Source organism: Gnatocerus cornutus, unplaced genomic scaffold, assembly GCF_029298725.1.
Source record: "Gnatocerus cornutus isolate USDA-ARS CGAHR unplaced genomic scaffold, icGnaCorn1.1 ctg00000281.1, whole genome shotgun sequence".
Classification (NCBI taxonomy): domain Eukaryota; kingdom Metazoa; phylum Arthropoda; class Insecta; order Coleoptera; family Tenebrionidae; genus Gnatocerus; species Gnatocerus cornutus.
Window position 1 is genome coordinate 1 of NW_028275600.1, and position 10,000 is coordinate 10,000.

General features: G+C 41.8%; 2 non-coding genes across 2 annotated transcripts; both read left to right on the forward strand.

The window, feature by feature from the left end:
• The first annotated feature begins 5,665 nt into the window (after nucleotides 1–5,665).
• LOC148165556 (small subunit ribosomal RNA) lies at nucleotides 5,666–7,586 on the forward strand. Its single transcript, XR_015771368.1, has one exon. It is a non-coding gene; the product is annotated as a small subunit ribosomal RNA (ribosomal RNA).
• Nucleotides 7,587–9,208: 1,622 nt separating this feature from the next.
• LOC148165557 (5.8S ribosomal RNA) lies at nucleotides 9,209–9,365 on the forward strand. Its single transcript, XR_015771365.1, has one exon. It is a non-coding gene; the product is annotated as a 5.8S ribosomal RNA (ribosomal RNA).
• The last annotated feature ends 635 nt before the right edge of the window (nucleotides 9,366–10,000 follow it).

Genomic DNA, 10,000 nt, shown 5'->3' on the forward strand with positions numbered 1-10,000 from the left:
GGCGATACCAACATTAATAGTTACAGAAAGCTGTAATTTTTTTGACTTTCAAGTTTAGGTAACTGTTCTACAGATGGCGCCAGCATTGCTACAAATACAGGAACCTGTAGTTGTTTTTTGACATTTGACATCTTGACCTAATCTATAGGTCTAAAGATCAGCAATAGAATGGACTTCAAAGTTGATAATAAAGCTTTATTTTTATTATATATCGTAAATGGATTGTGTTTAAGCATAACGTTTGAATGGTTATGCAACCGCGGAAACTAATTGTTGCCGAACTTTCGTCTTTCCTTTGCATTCTTGAATAACGGAAATATAGATGGATTATTTTTGTGCATGAATTTTAAATTGTTATGCAACCATGAAAACACTAATTATTTTCTTTTTTCGGAGTTTTTTCAGATTATTGAAAGTCTGACACAAAACCTGTCCGTAACTGCGGCGTTCTCGCCAAACGCTACAGCTTGAAAAATCTAAAATTCGCATAGTCTAAATGTCCGAGAAAAATCGAAATTAAATGAAAACGAACAAAAGTTCGGACCGAACTAACATTAATCGAAAGTGGATGTCATAATTTTAAGTCCCTAACTAAACGGGATCTAAAACCCTTTCGAAACTGTGGCGTTCGAATTTTGATGAAAATTATTCCAAGTCCAAAGTCGGAACTGAAGCGTTCACATTGAACGCTACAGTTTCGAGAATCTATTCGGAACTGAAGCGTTCATATTGAACGCTACAGTTTCGAGAATCTATTCGGAACTGAAGCGTTCACATTGAACGCTACAGTTTCGAGAATCTATTCGGAACTGAAGCGTTCACATTGAACGCTACAGTTTCGAGAATCTATTCGGAACTGAGGCGTTCACTTTGAACGTTACAGTTTCGAAAGGACAAAATTAACAAAGACCAAAAGTCCGAGAAAAATTGAAATTAAATGGAAATGAACAAAAGTTCGGACCGAACTAACATTAATCGAAAGTGGATGTCATAATTTTAAGTCCCTAACTAAACGGGATCTAAAACCCTTTCGAAACTGTGGCGTTCGAATTTTGATGAAAATTATTCTAAGTCCAAAGTCGGAACTGAAGCGTTCACATTGAACGCTACAGTTTCGAAAATCTATTCGGAACTGAAGCGTTCACACTGGCGATTGCTTATGCAACCATGAAAGCAGAAATATGAAACGCTACAGTTTCGAAAACTCATTCGGAACTGAAGCGTTCACACTGGCGATTGTTTATGCAACCATGAAAGCACAAAAATGAAACGCCACAGTTGCGAAAACTCATTCGGAACTGATGCGTTTACACCGAACGCTACAGTTTTGAAACCTCGTTCGGAACTGATGCGTTCAAAAATGTCGAAATTTTTACAAGTCCAGTTTCGGAACTGTAGCGACTGCATGGACTTAGCGCGAAAAGGACACATTCAGTGGGAACTGTAGCGGTAGGGACCCGTAAAAAAAATAATAAAATATTTTATTTTTTGCTTTTTACCTTCCGTATACACATTTTTTTTTTTTTTTTTTTTTTTTTTTTTTTTTTTTTTTTTTAAGTCCAAATTGGGAACTGTAGCGGTCAACAGAAAAAAAAACTTTTTCCATCAACCACATACAATTCCCATTTTTAATATAATATTATTATTTATATTAATATTATAATTATTCATAATATATTACTGAACATTTGCTTCTCCTCAGTTTCGTTCTTTGGTTTCCAATATCATTCACTTGATCATATTTAATTCAAGCTTGTTATCGGAGGAGAAACAAGTCTTTCACAATTTTCACCAGTTCTGCTTACCATGTGACGGATCTTTTGTTTTTCAACGGGCGGAACAATAATCGAGATTTTTACTGCTTGGTGTTTCGGGCTTTGTGTTTTATTTTATAGATCCGTCACATTATTCAAGTAAATTATTCAATTCAATTTGTCGTCTGCATTAGAGTCAAGATTATTAATTTCATCTCATTTGCAGACGACTTTGGATAAGAGCACTGGGTGGTCACGTTTTTTAACTAGCGGTGAATTAGCTAATTCGTTCGCAAAATGCACGTTACAGGCGGACTAATTCACATTTCGCTATTCATCGAGAAATTTTTATTCACAGCGGTATATTGTCTTTCTAGAGATTTACCACTTTTTATTTCATCGATGTATTTTTATTTTTAATTTAGCATAATATCATTAAACGGGGTCGCGATGTACGAGAGGTAACAGATCGTACGGACGCGCACATTTGATTTCATGTCAATCCATTCATCGTGCGTACTTGTCCGTCATCGCTGCCACTTACCATCAGTACTCCCTATATATGCCGCCGCGGCAGCGATCAGCTCTGAATCGCTCGATGCGTGAAACGATCGAAATCCCATAGTGCGCCGGCCGCTCGCTATGGGCGAGGGGTAGAGTAAAACGGTCTGATCGCTCGGTGCAAAAGTCCGTTTGGGTACTTAGAGACGGAATTTTAAAATTCTGATTTCGCAGATCAATTTCAAGGATTATTAGGACTCGAATGCTGTCGACCATGTTTTGTAAAAAAAGTTTTTTACGTTTTTACGGCAATTTGACTGAACGCTACAGTTTCGAAAAAAAGTCGGAACTGTGGCGTTCGATCGAAATTTTTCCAAGTCCGAAGTCGAAACTGTAGCGTTCGAACAAAATTTTTCTAAGTCCGAAGTCGAAACTGTAGCGGTCGACCAAAATTTTTCTAAGTCCGATTCGAAACTGTAGCGTTCGAACAAAATTTTTCTAAGTCCGAAGTCGAAACTGTAGCGTTCGGCGCTCATTCGTCTAAGTCCGAACTCGGAAGTGTAGCGGTTGACAAATTTACATTGACCAAAAGTCCGAGAAAAATCGAAATTAAATCCAAACGAACAAATGTTTGGGTCGAACTAGCATCGATAGAAGGTAGATTTTATAATTTCAAGCTCCTAATTAAACGGGATCTAAAACCCTCTGGAAACTGAGGCGTTCGAAATTTTGATGAAAATTTTTCTAAGTCCGAAATAGGAACTGTGGCGGTCGAGCGAAATTTTTCTAAGTCCGTAGTCGAAACTGAGGTGTTCGAATTTTTGATAAAAATTTTTCTAAGTCTCATGTTGGAACTGTGGCGGTCGAGCGAAATTTTTCCAAGTCCGAAGTCGAAACTGTAGCGTTCGAACGAAATTTTTCTAAGTCCGAAGTCGAAACTGTAGCGTTCGGCGCTCATTCGTCTAAGTCCGAAGTCGGAAGTGTAGCGGTTGACAAATTTACATTGACCAAAAGTACGAGAAAAATCGAAATTAAATGCAAACGAACAAATGTTTGGGTCGAACTAACATCGATAGAAGGTAGATTTTATAATTTCAAGCTTCTAATTAAACGGGATCTAAAACCCTCTGGAAACTGAGGCGTTCAAAATTTTCATCAAAATTTTTCTAAGACCGAAGTAGGAACTGTGGCGGTTGACCGAAATTTTTCTAAGTCCGTAGTCGAAACTGAGGTGATCGAATTTTTGATGAAAATTTTTCTAAGTCTCATGTTGGAACTGTGGCGGTCGAGCGAAATTTTTCTAAGTCCGAAGTCGAAACTGTAGCGTTCGAACGAAATTTTTCTAAGTCCGAAGTCGAAACTGTAGCGGTCGACCAAAATTTTTCTAAGTCCGATTCGAAACTGAGGCGTTCGACCGAAATTTTTCTAAGTCCAATTCGAAACTGTGGCGGTCGAGCGAAATTTTTCTAAGTCCGAAGTCGAAACTGTAGCGTTCGGCGCTCATTCGTCTAAGTCCGAAGTCGGAAGTGTAGCGGTTGATAAATTTACATTGACCAAAAGTCCGAGAAAAATCGAAATTAAATGCAAACGAACAAAAGTTACGGTCGAACTAACACCAAACAAGGGTGGCTGTGATAATTTCAAACCCCTAACTAAACGGGATCTAAAACCCTCTGGAAACTGAGGCGTTCGAAATTTTGATGAAAATTATTCTAAGTCCGAAGTCGGAACTGAGGTGTTCGGTCGAAATGCCGTAAAAACGTAAAAAATATTTTTTTCAAAACACCGTTAACGGCATTCGAGTCCTAATGACCCTTGAAATTGATCTGCGAAATCAGAATTTTAAAATTCCGTCTCTAAGTACCCAAACGGACTTTTGCACCGAGCGATCAGACCGATTTACCCGACCCCTCGCCCATAGCGAGCGGCCGGCGCGCTATGGGATTTCGACCGTTTCGCGCATCGAGTGATTCAGAGCTGAACGCTGCCGCGCTGGCATATATAGGGATAGTAGTGGTGGTATGTAGCAGCGGACAAAAGCGTACGATCGAAATGTGATTTTATGTGCGTCCGATTATCTTGTTACCTCTCGTACACCGCGACTTACCCGTAGTTGGGACGATGGCCGGAATGTGTACCCTGTGGACCCACCATCGTTTGAGGGATGACAAATCTTGCCATTGACCATGCACAGCGAGATTGCGGATGCGGCGAGCGTTTCTATGTTAGCGGTCCAAATGCAATCAAAGATTTTATGTGTTCGTGTCAGAACGACCAAAAATTAACAAATGCGTCAACTCACTAAAGTCCGAGCGAGAATTTTGAAATAAATAAAATTTCATAAACTCGTAACGTGTGAATATTTCTAAAGAGAAATCTCACAATAAACCGTCGCTTTCAATCTAGCGAAGAGTATGGAGAATGTTTGAACTTTTGCTTGTCGACGACGATATTTTTTCTTTACGATAAAATTTCAAGTCGATGTGCCCAAAAATCTCTAAATTTTGAACTGGGAAATTATTTCTTCGTCCGATGAATCGCATTGATCTCTGTTTTTGACGAAAAAAAGACGGATAAAATGCAGCATTCAATCAAGGATATAAAATAAAAGAAAAATTTTCCGTAAAAACTATATTACAATGGAGGATTATGTTTCTACTTTTCGTCCGATGAGTCGCAACAAAAATAAGTAATCCATCCGTCGTTGTTCGTTTAGTCGATCTGAATGCACTGTAAAAATTTATTAAAGTAAAATGTTACGTTGCATTTCATGAATTTTGACAAACGTGTACCGAAATGTGTACAAATTATTTATTTCGACGACGACGACAACTTAGAACGGATGAATAAAATTAATTGTTGCAAGATTCAAACAAGGATGAAAAAGTCATAGAAAATTATTCCGTAACCATGATATTGGATTATTTTTTCTTCACTCTCTCCTCCGATGAGTCGCAACAAATAAAAATCCATAAATCAATTCATCCGTCGTTGTTCGTTTAGTCGATCTGAATGCACTGTAAAAATTTATTAAAGTAAAAATGTTACGTTGCATTTCATGAATTTTGACAAACGTGTACCCCGAAGTGTGTACAAATTATTTATTTCGACGACGACGACAACTTAGAACGGATGAATAAGAATAAAATTGTTGCAGGAGATTCAATCAAGGATGATGTGAGAAAAATGTCGAAAAATTTTCCATCCAGAAAGATCGCGTGGCGTTACGTCTCTTCTTACGAGGTTTTCGTTTCGCAGACACGCACACTTTCTTCAAAACAATAATAGGAAAGTGTTCAGTTTTTTATAAGAGCAGCAGGTGTCTTTCCGAAATTCTACGATTATTGTAGCTTATATGACTAGAAGGAAAGAAAGACTAAAACTCTCTTATTTTAAAACAAGAACGCAGTTCCCTGGTTGATCCTGCCAGTAGTCATATGCTTGTCTCAAAGATTAAGCCATGCATGTCTCAGTACAAGCCAAATTAAGGTGAAACCGCGAAAGGCTCATTAAATCAGTTATGGTTCCTTAGATCGTACCCACATTTACTTGGATAACTGTGGTAATTCTAGAGCTAATACATGCAAACAGAGCTCCAACCGGAAACGGAAGGAGCGCTTTTATTAGATCAAAACCAATCGGTGGCGGTCTCCGTCATCGTACAACTTGGTGACTCTGAATAACTTTACGCTGATCGCACGGTCTCGCACCGGCGACGCATCTTTCAAATGTCTGCCTTATCAACTGTCGATGGTAGGTTCTGCGCCTACCATGGTTGTAACGGGTAACGGGGAATCAGGGTTCGATTCCGGAGAGGGAGCCTGAGAAACGGCTACCACATCCAAGGAAGGCAGCAGGCGCGCAAATTACCCACTCCCGGCACGGGGAGGTAGTGACGAAAAATAACGATACGGGACTCATCCGAGGCCCCGTAATCGGAATGAGTACACTCTAAACCCTTTAACGAGGATCAATTGGAGGGCAAGTCTGGTGCCAGCAGCCGCGGTAATTCCAGCTCCAATAGCGTATATTAAAGTTGTTGCGGTTAAAAAGCTCGTAGTCGAATCTGTGTCCCGCGCCGCCGGTTCATCGTTCGCGGTGTCAACTGGCGTGCCGCGGGACGTCCTGCCGGTGGGCTTAGCTCGAGAGGGCGGCCCAACTCAATCCCGCCGCGGTGCTCTTCATTGAGTGTCGAGGTGGGCCGGCACGTTTACTTTGAACAAATTAGAGTGCTTAAAGCAGGCTAAAACTTCGCCTGAATACTGTGTGCATGGAATAATGGAATAGGACCTCGGTTCTATTTTGTTGGTTTTCGGAACCCCGAGGTAATGATTAATAGGAACGGATGGGGGCATTCGTATTGCGACGTTAGAGGTGAAATTCTTGGATCGTCGCAAGACGGACAGAAGCGAAAGCATTTGCCAAAAACGCTTTCATTGATCAAGAACGAAAGTTAGAGGTTCGAAGGCGATCAGATACCGCCCTAGTTCTAACCATAAACGATGCCAGCTAGCGATCCGCCGACGTTCTTCCGATGACTCGGCGGGCAGCTTCCGGGAAACCAAAGCTTTTGGGTTCCGGGGGAAGTATGGTTGCAAAGCTGAAACTTAAAGGAATTGACGGAAGGGCACCACCAGGAGTGGAGCCTGCGGCTTAATTTGACTCAACACGGGAAACCTCACCAGGCCCGGACACCGGAAGGATTGACAGATTGAGAGCTCTTTCTTGATTCGGTGGGTGGTGGTGCATGGCCGTTCTTAGTTGGTGGAGCGATTTGTCTGGTTAATTCCGATAACGAACGAGACTCTAGCCTGCTAAATAGGCGTATTTCGACATCCCAAAGGCCCGTCGATCCTGGGTTCGCCCGGTGGTCGTGCGCGGTTTTTACTGTCGGCGTACAAACAATTCTTCTTAGAGGGACAGGCGGCTTCTAGCCGCACGAGATTGAGCAATAACAGGTCTGTGATGCCCTTAGATGTTCTGGGCCGCACGCGCGCTACACTGAAGGAATCAGCGTGTCCTCCCTGACCGAGCGGTCCGGGTAACCCGCTGAACCTCCTTCGTGCTAGGGATTGGGGCTTGCAATTGTTCCCCATGAACGAGGAATTCCCAGTAAGCGTGAGTCATAAGCTCGCGTTGATTACGTCCCTGCCCTTTGTACACACCGCCCGTCGCTACTACCGATTGAATGATTTAGTGAGGTCTTCGGACCGGTACGCGATGGCGTTTCGACGTCGTCGATGTCGCTGGGAAGATGACCAAACTTGATCATTTAGAGGAAGTAAAAGTCGTAACAAGGTTTCCGTAGGTGAACCTGCGGAAGGATCATTAACGTGTCCTCGTACACACGAATTTTGACATATGTATAATTTATTATTATGCATTTTCATTTGATCGTGTCGATGTACACTTTATGTTTTTACAACACCGTCGTCGATGACATGGAGTCGACGGCACGATCTTTTGTCGTGCCGTTGCTTGTTTCTTTTTGAAACACCGTGTGTACGACGTTTTGAACTACGAATCGTACATATTCGGAAAAACAATAGCGTTACGCTGGCCCGCAGCGCCGGTCCTTGCGATCGAGTTTTTCACCTTTTTTGAACGAGAAAAACCGAATTCGCTCGGGCATACGGCTGTTTCTTCGGGTACCTAGATTTTTTGATTTTTTTTGTACTATCTCTCGATCTTTTCCAATGATGGAAAGAAGGAGGGACGCTTTCGGTTTTTCGACCGGATCGCGGAAAGTTGTGAACTCCACCGCGAAAGTCGAAAGACGTTAGAAGTCCTCTTTTTTCGGACACACGGAGAGGATGTAGCAGAGTAGTCGAGAAAGAAGAAAATCGCAGGTGTCGAATTAGGTTACGACACCGTGGGTTTTAAATGATTTACGCCCGGCTACGGGACCGGCGAGAAACGCTCCCGATTCTACGATTCGCGTGAATGATGTTCGTCGTTAGACGCTTCAAAGAGTTTTTTGAAAGCGCCGTTAAACGAGCGATCGCACACACATCACACCTTGCTTTTTTAATGTTTTTGGTAGATGTGGTAAAGTGATTTCGTTAGAAACGGTAAAATTCTCTTTACGGAGCGTACGACTGCACCATTTCAAAATTATATACACCGTCAATCGTCATTAAGTCACGATATAGAACGGTAAACTTGAGGATTTTATGTTAGACGCTCAGTCTGGCACGTCTATAAATTTTTTCGTCAAAATTCACGATCTGTCTTCGGTTTGGCGACGAAAAAATATAGAAAGAAAATTGAAACACGAACACAAAGACCGCCCGCGAAAATCTCTTTTCGCTTACGGCGGATACTAATTCGCTTTTTCATAACGAGTACGATGATGTAATGATGTGTTCATTCCGATCGATCAAAAACCGTCTCTTCGTCACACTTTTTAAAGTGCTTGACACACACACACGCACACTAAATGAAAGACACAATAAAGGAAAACTACCGAAAATGTAGTTTATGAGAGAAAGCAGCATTATTTATTAAAATTATTGCTGAGAAAAAGGAAATTGGCAAATTCCTAATTAAAATCGTATCGAACATGTCCCATCTTCACACATACATGCTCGTACTTTGCGTGTAAAAGCGGAGACCGCGTGAAAAAGAAAAGTGCTTCTTTTTCGGTGCGCGGATACAAATTTGTGTTTGGGTTAATATTTTTTTTAATTTTTTCGTACGCGTAAAACTGAGACCGACGATCGCGTTCCCTTTCAGACGAGAAAGTACGGACGAAAGACAATTAAGAGCGAGAATCATAAATATCCATACCACAACACCGAAATTTTAGACGTGGCACGTTTCGGAACCACGAAGATCATTTTCGTTTCGGATGTACGCACGTACGCAAAAATTTTTGCAAGACGTGTATAGACAGCTGGACGATCGGCATGATCGGGGTTCTTGTGGAACGAGCGTTTAAATTTTAAAAAGATTACCCTGAACGGTGGATCACTTGGCTCGTGGGTCGATGAAGAACGCAGCTAATTGCGCGTCAACTTGTGAACTGCAGGACACATGAACATCGACATTTCGAACGCACATTGCGGTCCTCGGATATAATGTTCCCGGACCACTCCTGGCTGAGGGTCGTGTCAATTTCAAAGACTGCTCGGTTTTCGTTTTCGGACGAAAACGTCGGAGCGTGTTGGATGTGTTGCGACGCGTCGAATAGGTACTCATTAATGTACGTGATCGTCACTTACGTCACGATATAACGACGCACGCCTCGAACGTGTGCCGAGACGTTTACTCGAGCGTGTTTTTTCGTCAAAAAGGACGGGACGGGTATGCTTTGTATTTTTTTTTACAAAGTCCGTCGGACGTCCACCTTGCGAATCATAAATACGAAAGTGTTTACGTCGGCACATGTTCTTGCGTGGTGTGTCGTAGAATCGTGTGTTTGTGTGCGTTTCTCGTGCAGCGAGTAAATTTGCGCGACATCTTAAGACGCGAAAGCGACCAACTACTACTTGTTGTAGTTGTTGGCTGGTCTTTCGGCGTAGCACGTCCTATTTCTTCAACATGTCGTCATTTAAAAAAAAAAAATGGCGTTTTAAGGTTGAGAACGTTATAGACGGTCGTCGTGTCCGAGACGTGTAATGCAAATCGCGACAGACGTCAGATCGTAAGCGTTTCTGTAAACTTAGCCATTTTTTAAAAAGAAAAATGACGAACACGTATAGCAAGGAATGGGAGACGTGTCGTGATCGTCGAAATGACCGAAT